Genomic DNA, 7,817 nt, shown 5'->3' on the forward strand with positions numbered 1-7,817 from the left:
GAGCAGGTGGAAAACCGAGTCACTGAAGCTGAAACACGTATATCGGCGGTAGAAGACACGGTCTCAAGAGATAACGCGGATCTGAACGAAATGAAAAAAAAGCTTGACGCGGCACTGGAAAAAATAGACGACCTGGAAAACAGGAGCAGGCGATGCAATATTCGAATAATTGGCCTACCCGAAGGGGAGGAGGGAACTAACCCGGTCTCGTTCCTTAGGACCTGGCTGCCCAATCTGCTTAACACCGAGTTCAAGAATCACCAGGTAAAGATAGAGCGGGCGCATCGTGTCCCTTCACGTCTTCCCACATCAGGAGAACGACCGAGAGCGCTGATGGTAAAACTACATAATTTTCAAGACAAGGCACGCATCTTGCAAGCAGCTAGAGCCACGAGTCAGCTGGTCTACAAACGCCATAACATATCTATCTTTGAAGACTTCTCCGCGGCCATCGTGAGGAAAAGACAAGCCTTTGGAAATGTGAAGAAACGACTCCGTGAACGAGGAATTCGCTTCGCCATGACATACCCAGCGACTCTTCGAGTACAACACAACGGCGGCGAAAAATTATTCAAACAACCGGCAGAGGTGGAGTCTTTTCTGGACAGGCTGCCCGATCCAGCAACCTCCACTTCGTCAGGTGCAAACCGCCCTGGAGTGACTGAATGACATGGTAACAGTCTGCACATGTTTTTTTGTGACATATCTCTACTGATGCTTCATTTATATCTTAAGGAGTTCAACGATTTAATTATTGGGTCACAACAACTAAGCAATGTTAGTGTTCAGAGTCTGAGGGGGTAGACGATTAAAGTGAAAACGCAATAAGTCGAATATAACGATGGTATGACTTAAAGACTGAACCATCATAACGTTAATGTATAGAGGGCTGTTGCCGCAGCAGTGTGCCGAGAATCATGTCAAAGCTTTCGGACTTTGCGGTGCTCTTTTTGAAAACCGCGCTTTTCTTGATTATTATTTCGAAGCTTCGGTCATGTAATGTTTCCAATGAGACAGAGTGGCTCTCAAATGTGAAACTGACCAGCGTCAGACTTCCCTTGCATATTCTTAAATATGTTCGTAAGATGTTAATTGTAAATAGTTCTGTTTTTTCTGTTCGACATGCAGGGCAACACATTATTTATTTTATTTTTTTATTTTTTTTTTTTTTCTTCTCAATGCTATACTTGACATCACCGTTCATTCATCTTATATGGGAATACCTTTCATGTATATCAGATCTAAACGGACTAATCTTTGGTTATGTCAATGAATAAATCAATACTAAACATATGCAGTTGGAATGTAAAGGGCGTTCAAAATCCAGTAAAAAGGAAGAAGATTCTAAACTATTTTAAAAAAGAACAAGTTCATATTGCATTTCTGCAGGAGACACACCTAACAGACAGTGAACACATTAAATTAAAGAGAGACTGGGTGGGACAAGTATATGGCTCATCATTCACCAGTAAAAGCAGGGGAGTTGTCATACTTGTAAACAAATGTATACCACTATCAGATATTACTACATACTCCGATAAATCTGGACGGTTTATCCTGCTTAAAGCTACACTAGCGGGACAACCCATTACCCTTATGAATGTTTATATCCCCCCTATTCAATCTAATGATTTAATTACACAGGTTTTTTCTAAGTTCGCTGAATGGCAATGTGAACATAGTATAATCGCTGGGGATTTTAACTGTACACTGCTACCAAAGTTAGATAAATCTTTACCATCTAATGATAGGCCTTCCAATAGAGCAAGAGCTCTGTATGAGACATGTGAAGAAATTGGCCTGGTAGATGTTTGGCGTGCTCTTCATCCGAGAGACAGAGAATACACGTTTTTTTCTGGAGTCCATAAAACTGGAAGCAGAATAGACAATTTTTTTTTTTTCAAAACCTCACTTCAAAATGTAATAGATTGCAATATTGGGAACATTGTAATCTCAGATCACGCTCCTGTGTTTCTTAGGTTAGGCCTATCCAACCAAATATTTTCTCCAGTTTCTTGGAAATTTAAACCATGGCTCATTCATGACCCAAATTTTGAATCTTTCCTTAAAGAGCAAGTTAAATTATTTCTTATTGACAATAAAACCCCAGACGTGTCTCCCAATTTGCTTTGGGACACTGCTAAAGCTTACATTAGGGGATTAATTATCTCCTATGTATCCAACCAGGAAAAAAAAGCAGCTGGCAGACCAGAGAAAATTAGAAATGACCCTCCATGGCTTACAAATTAAATATAATATGTGCCCCTCAGATATACTCCTGGCGGAGATAGAAACAGTAAAAACCTCTCTCGAAGCAATTCTCACTAATAAAGCTAAAAAATCTGTATTTTTTGCTAGACAGCGGATGTACGAATTCGCTAACAAACCTAACAAATATTTAGCAAACTTATTGCGGAACCGGTCTCAAGCGCATGTCATATCCAGTATCAAAGATAAAGAAGGCAGATGCCATCACGACAACAAAGCAATTAACAAAATTTTTAGGGCATTTTATAAGAGGCTTTACACGTCCCAATCGGGTTTTTCTTCTGGTGATGATATGAATAAATTCCTTGCAAATTCAAATCTACGGGAATTAACTGAGGAGCAAAGACAGATGTTAAACAAACCAATCGAACTCAGTGAAATTTTGAATTGTATTAATAGTCTTCCCAAAGGAAAAGCACCTGGGCCCGATGGATTTACAGTGGAATTCTTTCAGAAATTTAAAATGGAATTGGCGAGCTTAATGCATGAAATGATACAGTTTTCATTTGATGCTAATAAGCTTCCTTGCTCCATGACAGAAGCCAACATCTGTGTCTTTCTAAAAAAAGGCAAATGCCCTAAGAGTGCGGATCATATCGTCCAATCTCTTTGCTTAATGTGGATACCAAAATTTTAGCGAAGATATTAGCCATCCGACTTGAATCAATTCTCCCTACAATAATTAATCCAGACCAGACAGGCTTTGTTAAAGGCAGATCTTCAGCTCATAATGTTCGAAGGCTTCTTAATATAATTCAGTACTCAAATCAGCACAAAAATCCTGGGTTGGTCATTTCATTAGATGCTGAGAAGGCATTCGACAGGGTCGAATGGCCATATCTATTCTCAGTGCTCTCTAAATTTAACTTGGGCGATGTATTTATTAAATGGGTAAGGATTTTTTACTCTTCCCCGACTGAGAGAGTTATTACTAATGGTCTTAAATCCCCTGAATTTACGTTAGCGCGTGGTACCAGGCAAGGATGCCCAATGTCGCCGCTGCTGTTTGCGCTGGCCATTGAACCACTGGCTGCGGCCATTAGAGACGACCCATCCATTGTAGGGCTTAGACTAGAAAAGAAAACGTATAAAATTTCACTTAATGCCGACGACATCTTAATTTACCTCAATTCTCCACAACAATCAATTCCATATCTGATTGATAAGATTTCCAATTTTGGCTCCTTCTCGGGGTATAAAATAAATCTTTTAAAATCAGAAGCAATGCCATTAAGCAAATCACATTCCTACGACCCCACAATTTCTCACCCATTTAAATGGTCTCCGACGGGCTTTGTCTATTTGGGCATAAAGATCACGCCAAACCTGGAAAGTTTGTATAAAAGCAATTTTGCCCCCATCTTTAAGAATATTAGATCGGATCTAGATAGATGGTGTAATCTTCCCTTATCCCTATTAGGTCGTGTTCACCTTGTTAAAATGAATATTCTACCTCGCCTTCTATACCCATTTCAAATGCTACCAGTTCTCATTCCTAACAAAGCACTAAAACAGGTACGTGGCTTCATTATTTCCTTTATTTGGCGGAAAAAAAGACCAAGACTGAGATATAACTTCTTAACACTACCGAGCAGATGTGGAGGCCTAGCGGCCCCGGACATTAAACTATATCAGCTCTCTGCCCATCTTCGTTTTATACTGGAATGGCACTTAAATGATCCAAACTCAACTTGGATTAGCGCAGAAGCCATAACTCTCGGGCCAGTTCCTCTACGGAACTTAATATATCTTTCGCCCAAAAAACAGCGAATTTTAATTAAAGATAATTTTATTCTTAAGAATATGATTAAAATATGGAGATTAGTCCGTAAAATAGAAGGGTTTGACTCCCACCTTTCACTTCTCACACCCTTACATAACAACCCAGATTTCCCCCCGGGGATGAATGACGGCCTAATACATTTGAGAGACAAAGGAATACATGTCATCAGAGATTTGATGGAGAATAAACAGTTAATGACCTTTGAACAGTTCATTGCAAAATATGATCTCAATAAGAAGTTTTTCTTGACATACCAGCAGATACGCAGCTTCATAACAAAAAATCTCAGAGTCTATTCAGGTGGCATCAGCGTATCCCCAGTGGAGGAGCAATTAAATAAACTTGCTTCATCTCGATCTGCATCCAAAATCTTCCATAGTATTTTGATAAGGACAAATACAAATAGCTCAGACAAAACTAGGGTGCTGTGGGAAAAGGATTTTGGAGAAGAAATTCAGATAACTGATTGGGAAACCATTTGTGAGATGCCTTCCTATCTTGCCAATAACTCCGCCTGGGAAATGCAGTTTAAAATTGTTCATCGTCTGCATGTGACTCCTGCCCAAAGACATAAAGTAAACCCAAAACTCTCCAACCTCTGCAATAAATGTAAAAGTCTAGAAGGATCCCTCATCCACTGTTTCTGGAGCTGCTCAAAAATACAACAATTCTGGAGGGGCGTCCTAAAGGAACTAGAGAAAAATTTTTGTTGCTCATTACAAATAGGACCAATGACTTGTTTGCTTGGCATGAACCAGGAGCTCCCGTCCAGATTCCAAGGGACCCACCTTCTTCAAATCTTACTCCACTGTGCCCGCAAATGCATACTTCTATGCTGGATAACAGACCAAGTCCCGTCAATAGCACATTGGATTAACACAATCAAAGGTCTTATTCCATTTGAAGCTTTTTCAACAGCATTAAAAGACAAACCTTTTAAATTCTATAAAGTATGGGACCCCTTCTTTACCTATCTTGGGGCTGGAGAGAGACACCTATTAACGCTGGGTCTACAGAACCTGGCGTGAAAGGACTGAATAACAATCCAACGGTGATGTCAATTTATTTATTTTTTATTGTATTATGTATATTTATTTTTATTTTATTTATTTTTTACGTTTTTTTATTTATATATTTTTTGTATTATTATTATTGATATTATTTTTATTTATTTAGGTTTTTCTTTTTCTGGTATGTATTTGGTAATAATGTATGTTTTGTATATTTTGTACCTGGGCAATTTGTATTAGCTCGGATGTGTCAACAATGTTTAAACCCTGCAATTGTCAAAAAGCTTCAATAAAAAAATTAAAAAATTAAAAAATTAAAAAAAGAAATACACTAAAACAGTAATATTGATTATGACAATTTAAAAAAAAAACCTTCTCTATTTTAATATATTTTAAAATGTAATTTATTCCTGAGATGGCAAACCTGTATTACAGCATCATTACTCCAGTCTCAGTGTCACATGATCCGTCAGAAATCATTCTAATATGATTTGATGCTCAACAAATATTTATTATTAGTGTTATAATCAATGGTGACAGCAGTTTTGCTGCTTAATATTTTTGTGTGGAAACCAGTAAAATACTGTTTCCAGAAAACCTTTTTATAATATTAGATCTGATAAATAGTAAAATGTTTCTTATTTATAAATCATGATGTACTTTATGGTGTTTTGACTTGCATTTTTTTATTATTTAGCTGATGTTTACTACATTATTTTAGTGTAACGCATGTTGTTCTGATGGTGTTTTGTGTTTGAGTAGTAACACCCTGTCTAAATATGTTTATTAGCCATGATTCATGGAAATGTGGGGTAATCAGCATATCATATCATATCTCATATATTATATCATAGTGTTTCAAGTAGCTTGGTACCATAAAATATTTAACCGTGAATTTCTAAAACCCTCAGCAGCCAGTCTTACAGTCAATTTAACAAACATGTTTGGTATTATAGTGGTAGTCATAATAGTCTCATTACATCTGTGACTCTGCTTGTTCCATAAGGAAGAGAGACGTCCCAGCAGCTCTTGCCTCATTTCCCTGCATCTACAGTGGAGATAGATTTGGGCCAGATGAGAATGGGTAAGTGAGCGCTGAATCATTCAGCATCCCAAGAAACTGAGCTTAGACGTGGGAGAGTTCGCCTGGAGATAATCTCTTTATTCCAGGCCGGAAAGCATCGATCTGAACATCGGGGGGTAAGAGAGGAGATGTCACAAAAGAGATGAGAAATAATAACCCAGTAGGGAGGAGAGGCCAAGCTTACAGTGTGACCTACACACAGACAAAACCCATCTATAATCATACCTAAAAGTATGCTTTCTCTATATACACTATATGAAAATAAATCAACGCACATACACAATGTTAAGAACAGTCATTGCATGATGCAAGCTGAATCTCACACAGTTGATGGATCAATGAATCCCGGGAATAAAGCCAACTGGGGAAATGACTTTAATTGTGACTAAAAGACTTCCTCAATTTACTATCTGTCACACTGTTAATATAATTATGACCATGACTGTGAGTGATAATGTGCCCTATTCACATTTAACATGCGGATGGCTGCATCTTTTATTATATACTCTACTGAGCAGTGTTTAGGGTAATGCATTAACTTGAGTTATGTAATCAGATTACTTTTTCAAGTAACTAGTAAAGTAACGCATTACTTTCAAATTTACCACAAAATATCTGAGTTACTTTTTCAAATAAGTAATGCAAGATACTTTGTTTTCCTATTTATAGACTGACAGCTCTCCATGTTGAGATAAACCGTGAGTAAGTGCAGAGGCGTTGTGTGTGCTTGTGTGAACATGATGGTTATTGTAGTTCTAGACTAAAAGAGAGCATTTACTCATCTCTATTGCACAAAAACACATTCAGTATTCCTCAAAATGAATAAAAACTGTGAAATGCAAACTCAGAATATTACGCAAACCTGCAATAATTCAAATGTTAAAAATTATTCAAATATACTTTATGAATTTAATCTCACTTTATTAACCGATGTCTTTGCTATGGACATCTGATGATCTAATTCAACCATCATAAGCAAAAATGACTTTAGATAAACATCACATTTCTGTTTCTGTTTTTATTGCTGATGTAAAAGTGTTTAACTTTCTTCTCCTGCATCCTATTCCAGAATCGTAGCCCAGCTGAAAGGTTTGTATGAGCTCTATGGTACTGTCCCTTTACATGTGCCAAAATATAACTTTTTTTGCTATTAAAATCAAACAAGCAAGCCCAGCCCAGGTGAGAAAAAGTACTTTCCACAAAAGTAACTAAGTAAAGCAGTTACTTTTTTAGGGAGTAATGCAATATTGTAAACATTACTTTTAAAAGTAACTTTCCCCAACACTGCTACTGAGTTACAAACAATTCCATGTCACTTATAGTTCTGGTTGTGGGGCCATCTTTACATAAAAAAATAAATAAAACACTGATATATGACCACACTGTTTGACTGTTGGGTGCAGATAGTGATCTCACTGTTCAAACATGCCTTTCTTCACACATACAGTGCCAAAGGCCTTGAACTGCAAGAGGATACTCCTCTTTAGGCGCATGTCAGAGGTGCAAATAACACATAATGGCCTTTTGCAAATTGATTTATGTGAATACACAAACAGCAGTTAAACCCTGCGGGTACTGACTAGGTCCTTCAATGGCACAGTGACTAATAATTGTTCCCCACAAGATCCCTATCAAGTTAACTGCTTTTCAAAGAGACATCCAAAGACAAAGG

The sequence above is a fragment of the Leuciscus leuciscus genome (assembly GCF_965113295.1).
Source record: "Leuciscus leuciscus genome assembly, chromosome: 1".
Classification (NCBI taxonomy): Eukaryota; Metazoa; Chordata; class Actinopteri; order Cypriniformes; family Leuciscidae; genus Leuciscus; species Leuciscus leuciscus.